We start from the raw sequence: 21,317 nt of genomic DNA, 5'->3' as shown, positions 1-21,317 counted from the left end.
ACATACTTGGGGTCTAAAACCATTATTTCGATGATTTGCCCGTATGAAAGTGTATATACCCTCGTTAGCATAAATGCTGAGGGTATAATAAGAGAAGTCCATCATAGTAAAACCAACAACACTGTTACAAAAATGAAAATTTAGTTACTTGATGAATAACTTACATTTACAATGTAAATAAAATTTATGTTGTCACTTGAAATATCTAAAAACGGGTAATACCAAGATTTGGGCTATGACGAAATGTTGGTTTATTATTGATGGGTTAAAAATTGTCAACTAAATGTCACAGTGATGAAAAGGTTACAACCATGGTATAACAAGAAGGTATGACAGAGCTACCAGCTGAGTATAATTTTTTCTTTCTGCACAAAGAAAGTCCTACCAAAGAAATATCAATATCAATTTTGCCAAAAACAGCGAGACTAAAATTTGGTGGCAGATATCCACCATTTTGGAAATTTTTGTTTTAAGATTCCTTGGAATCTTTGCAGTTTAGGTACACGGTATTTTTTGTAAATTTTACCGACTAGAATGCGAGGCATATTTTTAATCAATTGAATTAATCGAGCTAACATGATGTAGGGAGTTTGTGTTGAAAAAGCGAATTGTGGCGAAGTCCCACACACCCAACCAATATGCTACGATTGTTTCGCTGGTGGTTTAATTCAGTTCATCAGGTATATCGGCTGTGAATGTCTACAAGACAAAGGCTGAGTTTGATAACTTCTATTTACCCTATTATTGCAAATTTGCAGATAAGAAGTGTTTTTTAAGCCTTTTTCTCTTTGTTAAAAAATTAGATTCAATTTCCAAAATATCAACTGCATCAATTTTATCAGAGCAGGAGTAGCTGCCATCATTATAGTATTTAAGACCATGACAAAATCATGGATGTTAGGACTCGTATGTCAGATATATATTCAGTGGACAATAGGCGTAGACTCTCCCCACATTTTCACATACAATATGAGGAACCTATGACCTATCCTGATGACGTTATTTTAGTTATAGCACTAAAATACGTAACTTTAAAAGATTTGGGTTATCATTATTTTCCCTATATATATTTTCCCTATATTCCAAAAACAGTTTAGATCGGGCACACATAATCTTCTGAAAGAATTTATTATGAAAAAACATCAATAAAATATATTTTGTGACCGCAGATAACGAAAATGTAAAAAAAAGGTAGAATATAGACCTAAATCACATATAAAAAGCGAAAGCTTCTGGAGATGTTAAATATTATAACTACAAATTTCTTTTGTTCAGAGATTCATAATGAAATTTGATATCGAACATTTCTTCTTTTCACACAATCACCAAAAAGTGAAGTATTTTAGGAGATTTTAACTCAGTATGGAATAAATTTTAACTAAGAGTCTAAAAGTTTTACAAATAATTTCTACCTATAATATTTTGTAACGTCATTTTCCTAACAAAGTATTTTACTTTGATATCTAGTTTGTTCTGGGACTTACAATGAAATTTTGTGTAGAATATTTCCTCTTTTAACACCTTTCGTCTAAATCTAAATTTCATGTTACTTTCATGCATCAACTCGAAAAAAGGACAAAACAAATTTATTCAAAAAATATTTGGGTGTTTTCTTGGCAAAGTTGATGTATATGGTAAATTTCAAATTTCCTTTACAATTCCATCGAAAAACCAGTAAGAAAAGGATCAAAGTCGGGCGGTGCCGACTATATGATACCCTACACCACTGTGAATATGTAAAATATAAATCGGAGCTATATCCAGATCTATACCGATTTTGATATAATTTGGCACATTTATTTCCAGGCCGAATTCAGTCACACATTACAAATATCATTGAAATCGGACTTATATATCGTGTTTGGAGCAGCAAATACGCGAAATCGGCCGAAAATATATATGGGTGCTATATCCAAATCTGAACCGATTTCGATATAATTTGGCACATTTATTTCTAGACTGAATTCAGTCACACATTCCAAATTTCATCGAAATCGGAAATATATAGCGTGTTTGGTACAAAAAATACGTGAAATCGGCCGAAAATATATATGGGAGCTATATCCAAATCTGAACCGATTTCTATATAATTTGGCACACTTATTTCTAGACCAAATTCAGTCACACATTCCAAATGTCATCGAAATCGGAAATATATAGCGTGTTTGGTACACAAAATACGTGAAATCGGCCGAAAATATATATGGGAGCTATATCCAAATCTGAACCGATAATTTGGCACACTTATTTCTAGACCAAATTTAGTCAAACATTCCAAATTTCATTAAAATCGGACGTATATAGCGTGATTGGTGCAGCACATACGTGAAATCGGGCGAACATATATATGGGAGCTATATCCAAATCTGACCCGATTTCTATAAAATTTGGCACATTTATTTGTAGACCGAATTCAGTCACACATTAAAAATTTCATCAAAATTGGACGTATATAGCGTATTTTCAAAAAAATTATACATACTTGTTTTCTACACTCTGAAACCCTTAAATATGAATTTTAAGGAAAATCGGTTGATAGATGCGGGTATTACCGTTCTATTTCAATTGGATACTACGTACAATCACAACAGGTATTTACAAAAAATTCTCCCATCTTGAAATAGAAAAATCCACTTTATTTTAACTGTGGCAAATTTGAGCAAGAATTTATTTCTCAATTTATTAGTTAAGTCTCCCAGCTATCTTCCGAAATCAATTTGGAGGTGGACAAACTTGGACATTTTTTTAAAAGTTTAAGAATATTTAAAAAGTATTTGTAAAAAATTATTTTTAATATATATAAAACAATTGATTTTATTACGCTAATTTTACAAATTTCATCGTTCCTTTTGAAAATGCTATGAAAGTACTCATTAACAGCTTCCCGATTCATAATCATAGCGATCATGAATACTCACGTAGGGAGCTTCTCACGAGTGAGTTGCAGCTCACTTCTCACGTCTCGACCTATCACAAATGACAAGGGAGGAGCGAAAAAAGTGAAGAGGGTTTCACAAGTTTGAAAATTGAAAATAGTGCCGCATTTTGTGAACCCTTGAAAATATAATTTGCGTTGCCATATCGTTATTTTATTTACAAATAATTTTGCAATAACTAAATTCGTAATTTTTTTATAAAACATTAATTTATTTTAAATTAAATTAATATTTCTAAAACGAAAAATAATTTTTATCAACAATCCACTTTAAAAATACTTGGTAATTGATAAAAATATTAAATGTTTGATATGTGGCAACATCTGTAACAGCTGTTTTTGTTTTGTTTTGACAGATACATACATACATATGTAAAAATTGTTTATTTACGCCCGAAGAATTTCCGCAATTTGCAAAAAAGTGAACAAAAACCGTTTAAAGGTCATTAAATGGCAAAAAGAAATGAAAATGTTTACTATTGTATTTTGAATGATGTGCGAAACGACAAACGCTGAGGAATACAAAGAAAACCAAGCAAAATTTTGTGGAAGTCGTTCCATGCGATGCCAATATCTCACTGGATCTTTTGTATTAGTTCAAATTAAGTTGTGAAAGATCCCATTTTCAGCATTTGGAAGGAATTTCAAGAATTGTAAATAAATACAATACGTGAAACATCCGATCTCTTCTCCAGCAATAGGACCAATCATATGAATGCTAAGTACAATTCGTGAAATTCGGATCCTATTCAACATTTGAACCAATTTCATGGATTTTAAATACAATTTCTCAATTTTCAAGAAGGTTATCCCTGCAAAAGGCTATATAATATAAACATGCTCTTTTTTATTAATTTAATCCTTCCTATTGTGGCTTGTTCGTGGAATATGCCATGCCAAGGTGGTTGTTAAGATACCATTCCACTGGGTTATTGAAGATGCCATCCAAAATGATTTGGATCTTTTAGGGGTCACAGTCTTGTAAAAAGAATGGGCGAAGGTGGTAAAAAGGTGACATATAACTTGCACTCATGCTTGAATAGAATCTTTGGCATCGAATATTTTGCTGGGAACCTTAGCGAAGTACCTACAAAAAAATTTTTAGAAAGGTGTTGCTCCTGATAGGATCCTCTTCCATTCCTGTTTTCATCATATGATTCTGAACCGCTTCCCATATCTGAAAAATTTTGGCCAACTTCAACTCCACCTCCAAATTACGCCAAACTCGATTGAGGTCTTCCTTGCTTCATTGATACACGGATAAACATGTATAGTTGCCAAAAGAATTTCTAATTGTTTTTTATTTGTTACCTTTAACGTAAAACACAAATAAATACAATTGATAATCATTGCAAAAGATTCGTTTCTTGTCGATTTTTTCTATAAAAAATGTCCATAGTTACATTTTTTTGTTCAACTCACCTTGATTTCTGTGGTGAGAGAAAATTGCCTCACATTCTCACTTTTTTGACATTTATTATAGCTACTTTTCTCACGAACGTGAGTTTTGTTCTCCCTTATGCTGTTTATAATAAGGGAGGAGGCGAGAGTGAGAAAACTCACGGTGAGATGATGTTCATGATTGGGCTGAATAACTTTGGTCTCACTTCTGTATATTTATGCAGCGACGCAATACAACAAAAATTGTATATTTTACAGCACAAAGTCTGTTTTATTTTTACATAAAAAAGTGTCAACTTTGGTACTGCGCCAATCAACGAATACTAACGTTATTTACAAAAACTTAATATTTTCAGATGACTTGATGTGTTTTTTATTATTCTGTGCAAAAAAATAAAATTTCGAAACTTCAAAAATAGGGTTTTGGCCAAAAATTTCCTGATTGAAACCTATGTGCAATGTCCAGAAAAATGTAGGGCCAAAATTTTATAGATTAGGATTATAAATTGTATATTGCAGCTACAACAAAAGACAAAAGTTTATTGTTGGAACATTATTTCAAGAATATATTTTTTGGTTTAATACGAAAAATTTGAGAAAATTTTTTGGGAGTTATTCTACTATTTCGCTAAATTTCCAAACAAAACCTGAATTATTTTGCTAAAAGCTCTTCAAGGAAAATAGTTTATAATCGTGAAAGTATATTTGCTTAGTGTGATAAGCAATAGAATTAGGAAATAAAGAGTGATATTGATATTACAATCAAAGAAAAAAATAGAAGTTAAAAACCGTATAACGCGCGAAATAGTTAAAATCAGGTGAGGCGCATGTGCTTTTCGCTTAGAGCGAGTGCATCTCTGTCAATATGTTTGCATTTTTCCATGTTCCATTCATCGACCAAAGTATGCCATCAGTTGCATCTTACTACACCAAAATGCTTCATGTGGGTAAAAATAACGCGATGTTCATATGATTATAAGGCGCATCCGATTTCAGTGACCCCCTGTTAAAAATACGTCAATAAGACAAATTTTATACAGATTCGTCAAGAACCGCGGATGTGCTACATGATTCTATTTTTGGTTAAATACGAATACTACTCCCGAATCTCTGTAATTTATGATACACCTTTTTGACAAATATTATAATCGCGTATAAAGGATTCCATTTATGTAAAAAATTTAAGGGAAATCGCGGTTTAGTATGCGGATTAGTCAAAATAAAATTTTGCTTATTTTCCTATTTTCAGGGTATCTATATCATCGGTTTTAGTGGAGGGATTCGATCGCGGTAGGGCTCATTAAATCCGGCGCGGAAAAAAAACTAAAATCACGCGGGGTTCAAGGGTACCCGAGTCACAGTTGTAAATTGTGATGCCGCAAAATAGGGTTTTAAAGAAAATTTACGCACCAAAAATTCGAATTTGGACTTCTATTACTAGGGAGCTGTACGGAGCACACTCATAAGATATACATCAAACGACGTGGAATCACGAGTTCTACAATCAAATAAATAGTTTAGGTCATTATCTGGTTGCGCCCTCCAATTATAAGAAAAATTCAAAAAACCCGATTTCAAAATTTTAATATGTCAGCATCGATTTAAGGGGGATGCACTGTATATATCGAGAAGTCATACATGCTGCCCAAGGGGTATCCTTCAATTCTTTCTTTGAGCTCAGGTCCGAATTTTCCCTGGTTTGACCAGAAATCAAGAAAAACGCAAAAAAAACTTGCTAACTTCAACACATTTTTACCCATTTTTTAATATTACCACCAACACAGCTTCCACGTAATTTATTTATTATGGTCCATATTATGAGACCCCGGCTAAAACACTTCAATTAATATAAATATATTCATATTATATAAAATATATTGACAGTTCGCTACTTATTAATTGCTGAACCTCAACTTCAACGATAGTAAAACATTTTTGAATATTACCATATATTTTCTTGATATATATTGTAAATACATATTTCATTTCTTCGGCGATTTATATTGAATTTTGATGAAGAAAATTTTTGTCTTTGACGTCTTCTATCTAGAATGAAGTTTTGTGGGACAAAACTTAATAAACTCAGATAAAGAACAACATTAACCCTAAAACATGTTTTTACTTTTGGCAGATTCCTGGCGTTTAGGTACGATTTAGAGTTTTGGTGTATTCGGGAACCTATAGTAAAATTTTATGGCAAATAATTTTGTGGAATATTTTGATCTGATACGATCACATTTTAAAAGAGTTTTTAAACGTTTTTGAAAAAAAAAGGATCAAAAAGAACCGTTTAGTGACTCGCATGACGGTCAATTATTTTTTCCATAAAAAGATACCCCGCATTGTTGTCAGTAATATTGCCAAAGACACGTTATACCTAAAATGCAAGGTTTCCAAGGAATCTGATGGCGAATATTTCGAAACCTGTAGAAATGGGTGGAATTTGCCACGCCTATTTAGGTTACTTCCCGACGTAAACTTTCAAAACGCCGATACACTTATCTTCTTTTTTCGTCCTCGTTCATAATCTGGCCGAATTATCTTGCATTTATTTTTAGAGTTGTACAGTGTAATTTATATAAAACCTTCAAAATTCCAAAAATCGAACGGTACCATTATGTGGGGACACCATCGAAGCGTGGGCACAATTCAAAAAAAATTTGCAAGAAGGTTTTCTAACACTAGGGAATACCGATAGCCAAATTTCTGCCAATATAATTGAAAGATGTGGTCAAGACCCCCAAAATGCCAGATCTCAGGGGTACCGTTCAATGGGGGCTATATCTAAAATTAGAGCTATATTGAATTTTTTTGCTTTTTTTTTTTATTTATTTTTTTTTTTTTTGTGTAAAATGTGTGTGTTTTTTTCATACCGTTTCCCGTATTGATTACAGGTTTATACACAAAAGGACATTATTTAAATATATTAGCTGTTATGAAAACCCAAGAACTACTCTTTTTAATTTTTGAACAAATTTTATATAACAAACGCAATACTTTTAAACTACTACTAAACTACTTTTTAAATGCAGTTTATATAGTCTTTACAAGTTTATGTTTTTGTTGTAGTGTAGACTATAAACGTTAATCTGGACAGTAAATTTCTATTGGGTTTTAGAAAGAAGTTGTCCTATGACTACATTTTTTTGCAAGCTTGTTTTTTACCGCAATAAACAGAAACCTTAAATTACAGCAAAATCTATTAAAATACGGTCATAAAATGTTTCTTCAATATAATTCCTTTTTCATAGCTTTTTTTGTAGAATGATTAATTGTCTCTTGAGAACACAAAATGGGCATTCGGCCGAGAAATTTTATGAACACGCAAATATTCGTTGTCATAGAAAAATGCGTTTTATGGGGTCTATGTTTTGGGGAGCGACCATGTCCACTATTTTGTATCATTACACTGTAATACAAAACTTGGGAAAAATGCAGGACTTCTCATGTGCCAATACGCTTTTGTTGGAGTCCATGGAAGGAAGACAAAAATACCTTTGATTTTTTGCAGAACACTTCGTAAAGTGATTGTACAACGATAAAAATAGAGAAAAACTACTTTCTTTGATTTTCAACTTTAAACAAACCAAAAGTTATTTTCGTCTTCTATAGACTTCAACAAAACCGAATTGCTACATGAGAATCCATGCATTTTTGTGTAGCACAGTGTTATTTTACTGTGCGAACTTTTTTTTGATATATAAAAACCACTCCAAATAACTAAGACTAATTGATTCCAAACATACACTCCACGTCAGTAGAATAGAACACCTAAATTTTTGTTAATGATAGCTTATTTATCCCAAAACGAATGAATCTACGTTTTTAGTCTTGTAGGGATTTAAAGTCTATGATGTTCCGTATCAAACACAGAAAAAAATATGTTTCTAGCCCTTCGCGAAATGTTTTTATGATCAATTTTCTGAGAGTGTTATGAAAAATAGGTATTTATTTTTGGTCATCAGGATAGAACAGTCATTTTATTTTCGCGAATTTTTGAGATATTAACGCCGAATTTTCTTTGAGTCGATAAACAAGGATTTCTTATCATTTTTCACCAAAGAAAACCTATAAATAATTCCGCGAACACCGAAATAATAGCGTAAAAGGGTTTAAAGTGACAGATAATTGAAAAATCTCGGAATATCAATATGAGTCGCGAAGCTATATCCTATTTCTTCACAATAAGATAGAATATGACACAGACAACCTGGACGGATACAATCGAGTGCTTCGGATGCTGATAACATGGAACATTTTCAAAATAATTATGAAAACCTTCAAAATTTCTTATAAAAACCTAGATGTTTTGTTCAATAAAATGATTTTTCCGCGAACAAGTCAGACGTTTAAAGGTTTGGAAATATGCTCCACATTTAGAGGAAGATAATCTGATTTTAAAACATACGCTATTTAATACACTGAAGGAAATTTTAGCACATTTTTCAAATTGAACACACCCTTTGGATTTTGAATTTTATATGCTTTCTTATTTCGGTGTTCGCGACTGTTCTCAATAGTGTTATGTTCCAATATAAATCGAGCAGGTTATGCCCTACATACCGGATTTTACGATTTACTATTCTTTTAACTGAACTCGCATATGTAAAAGCCCCGTTATCGCGGGAAAACACAGTCATTGAAATTGAGGTTTTAAGTTTCGTATGTTGCTTTTAAAAATTACTAAAATTTCCCTCGGTGTATTAAAATAGCGGTTGTTTTCATATCAGATTATCTTCCTCTAAATATGCAGCGTATTTCCAAATCTTTAAACGGCAGACTTGTTCGCGGAAAAATCAGTTTGTTGAACAAAACATCTAGGTTTTCTAAAAAATTTTGACGTTTTTCATAATTATTTTGAAAATGTTCCATGATATCAGCAGCCGAAGCACACGATTGTATCCGTCGAGATTGTCTTTGTCATATTCTATCTTATTGTGAAGAAATAGGATATAGCTTCGCGGCTCATATTGATATTCCGAGATGTTTCAATTATCTGTCAATTTATACTCTTTTACTCTCTTATTTCGGTGCCCGCGGAATAATTTATAGGTTTTCTTTGGTGAAAAATGATCAGAAAGCCTTGATTTATAGACTGAAAGAAAATTCGGCATTAATATGCCAAAAATTCGCGAAAATGAAATGAATGTTCTATCCTGATGACCAAAAATAAATGCCTATTTTTCATCGTAATCTCAGAAAATTGATCATAAAAACATTTCGCGAAGGACTAGAAACATATTTTTTTCTGTGTTTGATACGGAACATCATAGACTTTAAATCCCTACAAGACTAAAAATGTAGATTCAATCATTTTGAGATAAAGAAGCTATCATCAACAAAAACTTAGGTGTTCTATTCTACTGACGTGGAGTGTATGTTTGGAATCAATTAGTCTTAGTTATTCGGAGTGGTTTTTATATATCAAAAAAAAGTTCGCACAGTAAAATAACACTGTGCTACACAAAAATGCATGGATTCTCATGTAGCAATTCGGTATGTGCGATTTAAAACCCAATTATTTAAATTTTAATTTAAAAAATGCATATACATACTCCCTTTCGGGTATAAAAATAATAAACCACATAAAAACTTAACTGATGTTAGATTACAACATTTAGGTGACCCACAGATATACAAACATACATCTACATGTGATTTAAACCAATTGTCATAAGTGTTTTTCATGTCAATTATAAATTGGAGTTTTGTTCAATTCTGGCATGTATGCATAAAACATTTATGTAGGAATGTTGAATAACTCCAATTAATACACGCAAACACTTTTAGTCATAATTATAGGTTATGAGGCAGATATGCATATAGTCGAATTAAAAACATAATCGTGCCACGAAAAGTTTTTTTAAACATTTGTTTGACTTAGATTAGGAGATATAAACAGATATAACAACACCGATACGTATAAGTAAAAGGATCTACAACATAGTCAATTGAACATACATACATTATATTACAGACAAACAAATGTATTGTGTTCTTGTTTAAATGATTTTTCGAGGTATTCGACCATGTCCCTACAAGATAAAACGTTCAAGCTATGTGTGTCCTTCCTTCCATCAATCTCTGTTTCCAATTTCGCAGCTGCATCGTAGACTGCTATAATTTAAAACACTGTTGGGCAGAAATACTCGGCCTCATACACAAAAGTTTTTAAAAATACATGAGTCTCTCGCAATTTGCCCACCATTGATTTAAAAGAAGATTTGAGTTCATCACAAAGAAGTAGCTTGCAATTTTAGATGTCAATCAGAAAACATTTAGTATGTTAAATGGACCAATAAATTTGTGCGAAATATTTTATTAATTCTCTGTCAGTTATTCCTGAATAGTATGTAAACTATACTTTCATCTACGGACAGATCGACACAATTGTTGAACTTTTGTGGGGGAGGTAACATAAAGAGATGATCGATATCGTCATTTTTGAAGTTAAACTAAATTTGGACAAAATATTAGGAGATCCAACGTTTGGATAAATTTGGTTGCCCCGTTCAAGGGATATCGTGCATACCATTTAAGTGACATTTTTTAAATATTGGAGGGAAGTACAGGAAGTTGTTGCCAATCTTCGAACTGAAACTAAGTTTGGACACCTTTTGGACTGTTTTCTCAAGAAGTATGGATTTACCCATGAAAAAGTGGACAAATATAGTACATATTCAAACCTGGCAGATGTATTAGGATTTGTAAAGTATGGATCAAATCGGTCACTCCCTTCAAGAGTTATCGTGCGCACAATTTTTCCGAAAATTTTTGAACTTTTGTGGGGGAGGTCCGTGAAGGTGTGTACCGATATGGCTTATCTTAGAATTTGTACTAAGTTTGGACAAAATATTACGAAGGCCAAATTTTGAACTGAGTCTGCTGATCCGTTCAAGAGTTATCTTGCGCTCCAAACACTAAACACGGTGTCATAGGGGTTTGCAAATGCAAACATTTTTCAGGCTATTTGCTCAGGAAGTATGGATTTGCCCCAGATGAAACTTGTACAGTCGTATGGGGGCGGTGAATACAAGCTGTTATAACAAAAATCAAAGCGATTCGTAAACTGAACTTTTTCCAACTTTTGTGTGGGAGTTACCCGAAGGAGTGAACCGATTGAGTCCATATTTGAACCTCATCTAAGTCTGGTAGAAATTTTACGATGTGCGAAGTATGGGCCACATCGGGAACTCCCTTCAAGAGTTATCGTGCACACAAATTTTCTGAATATTTTCGAACTTTTGTGGGGGAGGTACTGGAAGGAGTGGACCCATCTTCGAACTTGGAAAAAATACTTTTTTAACTGAATCGGTATATCCGTTCGAGAGTTATCGTGCGCTCTAGCCAGCCAGACAGACAGACGGACGGACAGTGCTAAATCAACTTCAAATTGTCTAAAACGTATTTCGTCCAAACGTACTTGGGGTCTAAAACCATTATTTCGATGAGGCACATTTTGCCCGTATGAAAGTGTATATACCCTCGTTAGCATAAATGCTAACAAACCGATGAACCTATTTGGTCCAAAATTTGGCTTTCGTAATATTTTGTCCAAACTTAGTTTATGTTCGAAGATGGGTTATATCGGCCCACTCCTTCGGGTACCTTCCCCACATATGTTCGTAAATGTTCGGAAAATTTGTGCACACGAAAACTCTTGCAGGGTGTAACCGATTTGGTCCAAAGTTTGCACATCGCGAAATTTCTACCAAACTTAGATGAGGTTTCAAAATGGAATCAATAGGTCTACGCCTACTGCCCACACAAAATTTCGGAAAGATTCAGTGTAGGACCAGCTCTTGAATCGTTTTATATTTTATTGCAGCATCTTGTATTCACGACCTCCCATACGGCTGTATAAGTTTCATCAGGGGCAAAACCCTACTTCCTGAGTAAGAAGCCTGAAAGGTTAAAAACCCCCTATGTGGTGTTTGGAGCGCACAATAACTCTCGAACGGATCTGCCGATTCGATCCAAAATTTTGCCTTCCTAATATTTTGTCCAAACTTAATTTAAGTTCAAAGATAAGCCATATCGGTTCACTCCTTCAGGTACCTCCCCCACAAAAGTTCAAAAATGTTCGGAAAAATTGTGCGCACGAAAATTCTTCAAGGGTCGGACCGATTTGGTCCATACTTTACGCATCCAAATATATCTACCTGTTATAGATAAGGTTTAAATATGGACTTTATTTGCCCATTCCTTCGGGTACCTCCCACACAAAATTTTGGATAAGTTCACTTTAAACCTGCTCTTGACTAACTTTGATTTCTGTTGAAGGAACTTGTAATCGCTGTCTCAATTACAACGGTAAAAGTTTTTTCAGTGGCATGTCCATACTTCTTGGGAAAACAGCCCGAAAGTTGTAAAAATTCCCTATGGCACCATGTATAGTAGTTGGAGAGCACAATAACTCTCGAACTGAAAGACCGATTTGGTCCAAAATTTGGCCTTCGTCATATTTTGTCCAAACTTAGTTTAACTTCTAAAGTGGCCCATATCGGTCCTCTCCTTAGCATACCTTCCCCACAAAAGTTCAAAATTTGTCTCCAAGTGCAGTTTAAGGTCTGTTCGGAGATCCTTTGGAAATTTATACCGATGATGTACAGCAATATTATGTTTTCCGAGGACAAGTACATGCTTCCTGACATACTGCTCCAACAGGTGTACGATAACCCACTGAAATGACTAATGGGCGCTATATATATCGAAAAGATATGACTCTCAAAATAAGATTCACTTCCGTAATGCACTATGTCGGTCCATTCCCTCAGAAATTTGCCAGCACAAGTCCACTTGAATGCTACCTGCCGATTTTCGGTATTTTCAAAGGTTCAAAAGGCATTATCCTAGGGTATTAGAACGTATTTAGTATCAGTTTTCCCCCAGAAATATGTCAAATCAGGTTCAAAATTTGAAATATCCCCCACAGAACGGTACCTCCCGAATTCCGGTATTTTAAGGGGTTTTTATACATTATCATAACGAAAGGACTGAAAATTGTTCTTTGGCGCCATAGAACTTTTCTTTTTTCCAGAAATTGGTCAGTACAGATCCACGTTTTAAAATTCCTGCCTTAGAACGATTTTCGGTATTTTCATGGTTTCCCAATGTTACAGCCATCTCACTGAAATAACTGAAATTTAGTAGTTCCTTAGTCTTTAATATAAGAATAGAAAATTCCCATACAGAATTTCGGGTAAAGATGCAATTTTTAATATAGCCCAATGTAAGACACGATTTTCTGTATTTTTTTCTAGGATTTTTATACCCTCAGCCTTTAGGCTAGAAATAACAAAATTCCTTTACAATTCCATTTGAAAAAAATTAAAAATTTTTTTTACGAGCACATCTACGATTTTTGGTACAGAGGTAAAGGAAAAAAATCCGGTTTCAAATCTGCTCGCGTTCACGAAATTGGCCAATGCGCGCAAAAGTTATAGCGGTTTTTATTCTCATATAAAGAAAAAATATTTAAAAATATCTTTTTTGTTGTTATGAGAAAATATATGCATAAATCGTTAACAGCGGTCCATATCTATTCGTAGATGTTTAAATAGTTATTAAATTTATTATTATTTTCGCGGAAAGACAACAAATAATAAAACATTTTTGAAGTAAATCCAAATTATCCTGTCCCAGAATCCGTACAAACCCTCAAAAAATAAATTAAAGAATATATGCGGAATCTAGACATTGCGTAGAAAAATATGATACCAAATTTATAGAGATTGGGTACATAAATTGCATATTATAGCAACAACAAAAGAGAAAAACTTATTGTTGGAAAATATTGTTGCAAATATTTTTTTGGTTTGATTCTAAAAATTAGAAAAAAATATTTGGGAGTTCTCCAACTATTTTGCTAAAATCCCATAGAATAATGAATGTATACAGTTAAAACTTCATCAAAACATATGGTTTACCATCGCGAGAGTTTAACTGATTACTGTGATAACTTATAAGGGTGGGAAATTAAGAGTAATATTGAAATTACAATCATTAAATTAATATTATAATTAAAAAACCTGTGATTCGCGAATTAGTTAAAGTCGGTTGATGCGCATCCGTTTTTGGATACAGCGAATCAATCTCTGTCAAAAGTTATGCATATTTCGATGTTTCACTCAGGGGCCATTGTGTGCCACCAGTTGCATCATACACTGCAAAAAACCTTAATGTTGGTAAAAGTCGCGCAATGTGCATACGATTTTGATGCGCATCCGGTTTCGTCAGCGCCTATCAAAAATACGTCCAAATATACCAATTTTAATTAGATTCTTCAAGAACCGCGGATGTGCCTCCACATTCTATTTTTGGTGAAAACCCCATATTACACGCGAATCTCTGTAATTTATGACACGCGTTTTCGCAAATATTATAATCGCGTATAAAGGATTCCATTTACGTAAAAAAATTTCAAGAAAATCGCGGTTTAGTACGCGGATTTGTCGAAATAATTTTTTGCTGCTTTTCCTATTTTCAGGGTATCTATATCCGCGGTTTTAGTGGATGGATTCGATCGCGGAAGGTCTCATTAGATCCGTCGCGTAAAAAAACTAAATTCACGCGGGGTACAAAGGAAATTGAATGGCACTTGTAAATTTTAAACGCAAAAAATAGGTTTTTTAAAAAAAAATCACGCATCAAATATTGGCCTTTAGACTCCAATTACTAGGATGCTGTAAGGAGCACACTCATGAGATATGCATTAAACGACGTAGAATCACGAGTTTTATAATCCTAATGTGAGTTTTGAATATTATCTTGTTGCGCATCCGAATTATTAAAACAATTCAAAAAACCCCGAAATTTCGGCTTCAAAATGTCAGCATCAATTTTAGGTGGATGCAGTGGATGTATCGAAAAATGGTACACTACTATGATATTGCCCATGAAGTATTCTTTGAGTCTTTCTTTGGGCATATGTCTATAAAATGTAAGGTAAAGCCTAAAATCGGAAGGGAGCATAAAAAAACTTGTTGGCTTCAACCCATTTTTACCTATTTTTCTACATTGATGCCAACACAGCTTCCACGTAAATTAATTTTAATGGTCGACCTTATGGGATTCCTCCTAAAACACTTCAGTTTAAAGAATGTATATCATACTATATAGAATATGTTAACAGTTCGCGAATTCTGAAAGGGTGAAACTAGGATTCATCGATTGTAAAAAATTGTTGTTTTTCGCCATATACACTTTGATACAGGCAAAATGTGCCTCATCGAAATATTGGTTTTAGACCCCAAGTATGTTTGGACGAAATGTGTTTCAGACAATTTGGAGTCGATTTAGCAATGTCCGTCCGTCCGTCTGTCTGTCTGTCTGGCCGGCTGGTGCGCACTAAAAAAAATTGGCTATCGCAATATTTTGTCCAATCTTAGTTTAAGTTCGAAGATGGGCCATATCGGTCTACTCCCCCACAAAAGTTCGAAAATGTTCGAAAAAGTTCCCACACAAAATTTCGGAAAAGTTCAGTTTAGGCCCTGCTCTCGAATCGCTTTGATTTTTGTTGTAGCAACTTATATTCACTGTCCCCCATACGACGGTACAAGTTTCATCAGGGGGCAAGTCCATACTTCCTGAGAAAATAGCCTGAAAGTTGCAAAAAGCCCCTATGACACAAAATGATCGGAAAAATTGTGTATACGATAACTCTTGATGGGGGTGATAGACTTGGTCCATACTTTACACATCCTAATATATCTACCAGGTATAGGTCAGGTTCGAATATGGACTATATTTGTCCACTCCGTCGGATACCTCCCACACAGATTTTTGGATAAATTCACTTCAAGACCTGCTCTCGGATCACTTTGTTTTTGTTGAAGCAACTCTCATTCGTTGCCTCAATAACGAGAGTAAACGTTTTTTTAAGGGCAAATCCATACTTCTCGAGAAAAAAGCCCGAAAGTGTGTCATATGTATGTTTTATGACACCATATGTAGTGATTGGAGAGCTCGAACCGAATACTGCGTTCGTCCACACTTTGGATATCGTAATATTTCTTCGAATATTAGATGACATTCGAAGGTAGAAGGAGTGGACCTTCCGATACCTCCCCCACAAAAGTTCGAAAATATTCGCTAAAATGGTACTCTAAATATTGTCGAAACTCAGTTTAAAAAAGCCCTATCTGTCGACATCCCCGCAATTTTTTTTGGAAAAAAACGTATTTCAATCCACGCAGGCCGAGGGTATATCTCTGTCGGCAATGTCGACTGATACTTTTTTACTTGTTCATATTATTTTTCATACAAAATTTCCAATAATTCTTCATTGAAAGTTTTTTAAGGGCTCCAGAAAATGTCTCTACCAAAAATTGGTGTAATAAGTCCAAAATACGGTACCTCAGAGTATAGGTATAGCCCCCACAGAACGGTACCTCCCGATTTTAGGTATCTTAAAGGTTTTTATCCACATTATCACACCGAAATGAGTGAAAATTGGTATTTAGATTTCTTGGGCGCCATAAAACTTTTCACCAGAAAATTGTCGGTACAGATCCACATTTTTAAATTTCTGCCATAGAATGGTGCCTCTCGAATTTTCAATTTTCAATTTTCTCGGTATTTTCAAGGTTTCCCAAAGCTACAGCCATCACACTAAAGTGGATTTTTACTATTATTTTGCGTACAAAATATCAGTAATTCATCATTTAAGGTTCCAAGAGGTCAGAAAATTTCTCTAAGAAAAATTGGTACAATAGGTCCAAAACACGGGATCTCACGACTTTAGCACCTTTAGCTACGTTACCAAACCAAAATAGCACTAATTTGCAATTTAAGATTGCATGTGATTAAAAAAGGCATCTACACAAATTTTAGACATACATAGGTCCACATATAATGGTTCTTCCCGATCGATGTTACCGTAATTTCGTTTAGAGGGTTCTCAAATTGGAAGGTAAAAATAACTGTGCAATGTGAAGTGACTGTAGCGGATCAGGATAGCTTCATATTTTATTATATAGCCCATAGAAGGACGCATCCCGGTTTTACGTTTTTTAAAGGTTGTGCACGGATCGTCCAATTGGAATGACTGTATCTTGGCCAATATTTCGAATTTTGAATGGGTATAAAACTTCCATGTCTCATTCGAACTAAACCTTTTATAAAAGATATATTTTTTATGTAGCATATTCAACTTCTCTCTCTTTTTACTTACTTTCCACTTTACTTCAATAGAACTCGTGGGGGTTAACAAAAATTAACGCCGTTCTTACTTCTTTTGTTTACTTATTTTTTCCTCTTGCACAATGCTATGTCTTTTGAATTTAAAACCATTTCCAAAAAGAGTATTAAACACATTTTAATGATTAATGTTGATTGGAATTAACAAAACTTATCAATTTATTAAGGACAACCACAACTTTCAATTTAATTTAATTAAAAATATGTAACACTCAAACTCAACGCTGATAATCTCAATAATTTATCACAATTGCCAGTGGCAAATTATTAAACCACACTGAACGTTTTGTGAAGACCACAAGCTATGAAAATAATTAATGACTTATTTTGGCATTGCCGCACTTACCCACGCAATGCAAGGAAGAACCACAATAACAATGAACTCGGATGGAAACCATAAAATATTTAGTGGTTTCGACAGGAAAATCTTTGATTACTTTTAACGGTTTTTATTTTACTTTTTATTCACTTTACAATTTAGGGTTTTAAACTTAATGACAACTTTTATATGAAATCAATATTTACATTTAAGACGTCGATTTAAATTTCTTAATTGAATTTTAAAATTTTGAAAACTTAAATCAAGCTTATTTTTGCTAATTTGCATTATTTTATTTTTAACTTTTCAATTTAATTTCTCATAAATTTAACTTTCTGTTACATTTCTTCTTTGTCGGTTTTAACACTTTTCGTATTGTTGTTATTTCTTTTTTCTTTTCTGCATTTCCCACAACAAAAGGCAACAGAACCACAACTCACCCACAAACAGTCACAACCGAAGTTTCCAAATAAATAAAATGCAATTCACATGTATTTCGTTTTCTTTTTATCCAAGTTGAAAGGCGAAAATACTCGAAAATTAAAATTATTTTGTGTTATATTAAAAATTTGCGATTCGAATTCTCTTCCGCTTGAAACGTGTACACAGCGCCAAGACCTATGGTAAACTGCTTTTGGCCATGCGACAGCAGGCCAATATGAATCTACTACATTGCTAAAAGGAACCTCATCGGCCAAGTCGTTAACAGAAACGCCAACATTTGATGCCCCCACAAAAATGTGCGCCAACCATATTTTTGAATGAATGTTCTGTTCTGTTTTGTCTTGTTGTCTTACAGCAGCAGATTTTGTTGTTATTGTTTTCTTTAACATTCTGTTAATCGTTACACAAAAAACCAAGCAACATGTTACATTTACTTGCTGTTATTGGAAATATGCTAAAGGACATAATGGATGTACAAGAGACCTACCCTCATGTTCGACCAGCAGGGGAAATACTGTTAAGAACAAAAACTGTTCACATTAACTCCAACATATTTAGTCGAACCGGCAAAACACATTTGGCGAAATTTTTGCAGTTTATGTAAAATAATATTGCTAGTAAAATTTTGAAAGTAATAATTGTTCCACAAACATCCCAGGAGGGACAAGGGAGACTTTTCTCACATCAATGAGTGCACCCCGATTCATATTAGCTAATGATATGGGACCTACTGTTTATCGACGAGGCCGAATGGCGTGTCCTAAGACTTTAATTGAAGAGAAGTTTTACTCAGGAAATGTCGCCAACATTACTATTTTGCCACCGTTGAAAATTTGATTTTGCCTGGCTAGGGAATCGAACCCGAGCATTCAGGGTCAAAGACGGGTGTGCATACCATTGCACCACGGTGGCAAAGTTTTAATCAGCGAATTTAATTTTGTATAAGGTTAAATGGGGGGTAAGATCAAAACTTAGACCTATACCGACAATTCTCAGCAGGAATATCTCGTATCCCCAACGAAGATTATATAACGAATTTTACCTATTCCTCTAGAATAAACCTTGAATATATCGAGAATCGCCGATACCGTTCTCTACATCAAAACGTCAAATTTCAGGCCAAAAGTTGTGTAGCCGCAAAAAGGACAAAATATCAAATGCCTAAAATCCTCAAAATACCAAACATTGGGAGATGCCGTTCTGTGGGTGCTATATCAAAATGTGGACACATACTGACAAACTTTTGGGGGAAATTTTGTAGCCCCAAAATACTGAACATCAGGAGGTAGTGTTATATGGGGGCTATATCAAAACGTGAACCTATACTGACACATTTCTGGAGAAAAGTTTGGAATCTCCCAATGAATATTAAATGCTAAATTTCAGCCACTTCTGAAAGATAATGTGGCTACAAACTTCAAAATATCGAAAATCAGCAGTTACGGTTCCATAGCTGACCCATGTTCGACCAGCAGGGGAAATACTGTTAAGAATAAAAACTGTTCTCATTAACTGGTACAAATATAGTGAACCGGCAAAACACATTTGGAGAAATTTTTCCAGTTTAAGAAAAATAGTATTGCTAGTAATAATCCTCTGGAGCTTAATCAACCAAGTAGAGAACCGATAAAAATGTGAATATATTGCATTAAATGTATGATTGTAAAATGAAGTAGTGGATTGGTAAGTCAAACAAGATGTAGGACAACAATAAAGAAATACGACTATGTGTGCTCTCTGCTATGCTCTTTAGTAGCAATCGGGACGAATAAATTGCCCAAAATAAATTCCCAAATATTCATCTTCATATTTTCCGACAGTGATAATTTGGCAAAAACCGCACTGTTTGTCTATTAAGGGAACTGGCAAGATTTTAATAGTAATAATTGTTCCACAAACACCCCAGTAAGATCAAAAGAGACTTCTCTCATATCAATGAGTGCTCCCCGAATCATACATATTAGCTAATGATATGGGACCTCCTGTTTATCGCCGAGGCCGATCGCTGTGCCTTAAAACCACTTGGAAATAAGTTTTACATGGCTGAAATACTCGCAAACATTACTGAGGGGTATTTTGCCACCCTTGATTTTGATGTTGCCTGGACTGGGAATCGAACCCGAGCATACAGGGCGAATGGCGTTTTAATCAGCGAATTTAATTTCAATACCAAACATCTGGAGGTACCGTTCTATGTGTGCTATATCAAAATGTTGACTCATACTGACAAACTTTTGGGGGAAGTTTTGTAGCCCCAAAATACTGAACATCTCAACATGGGGGCTATATCAAAACGTGAACCTATACTGACAAATTTCTGGGGAAAAGTTTGGAATCCGCCAATGAGAATTAAATGCTAAATTTCTGCCACTCCTGAAAGATAATGTGGCTAAAAACTTCAAAATACCGAAAATCGAATATACTGACAAATTTCTAGGGGAAAGTTTGGTAGCACCAAGGCAGAATAAATGCCAAATTTCAGTCATTTCGGTAAGATAATATGGCTAAAACTTTCAAAATACCGAAAATCTGGAGGAATCGTTCTATGGGGGAAATAAAGGGTGATCCATTTAGAGGTTCCTACATTCTTAAAAAACACACACACACAGAAAAATCAAATATTGGCCGAGGATACGTCTCAGAAGGCCCATCCGTTGAGTCCAATTTTCAATAGCACGTTTGACTGGTAACTGGCGAATGACACGCCTCATTTTTTCCCCCAACACCGGAATCGAAGCGGCTTTATCCGCAACAATTTTGACTTTACATATTCCCACAGGAAAAAGTCTAACGGAGTGATATGAGACGATCTTTGTGGCCAATTGACTGGTCCAAAACGTGCTCACCGAAGTGTTCTTTTAATAAATCCATTGATTGATGTGATGTGTGGGAAGCGGCGCCGTTTTGTTGAAACCAAATGTCGCCGAGATTACAAGCTTCAAATTCAGACATCAAATAGTCCGTTATCAAGGCGCAATAACGGTCGCCATTGACGATTAAGTCGTAATCGGCATCATT

General features: G+C 34.3%; 1 protein-coding gene across 1 annotated transcript in view; it reads right to left on the bottom strand.

Moving 5' to 3' along the window:
- LOC141401520 (G-protein coupled receptor dmsr-1-like) overlaps window positions 1-18,568 on the bottom strand; it is a 400,810-nt gene extending 382,242 nt beyond the window's left edge. Inside the window, exon 1 of the mRNA XM_073981806.1 lies at window positions 17,883-18,568. The gene's annotated coding sequence lies outside the window, so the exon portion shown is untranslated. The remainder of the gene's footprint in view (window positions 1-17,882) is intronic.
- Window positions 18,569-21,317: the final 2,749 nt, after the last annotated feature.

Source organism: Musca autumnalis, unplaced genomic scaffold (assembly GCF_047663935.1).
Source record: "Musca autumnalis isolate F117 unplaced genomic scaffold, ASM4766393v1 scaffold_4, whole genome shotgun sequence".
Lineage (NCBI taxonomy): Eukaryota > Metazoa > Arthropoda > Insecta > Diptera > Muscidae > Musca > Musca autumnalis.
Note: the sequence above shows the minus strand (reverse complement) of the source record. Positions and strands in the feature narration are given on the sequence as shown.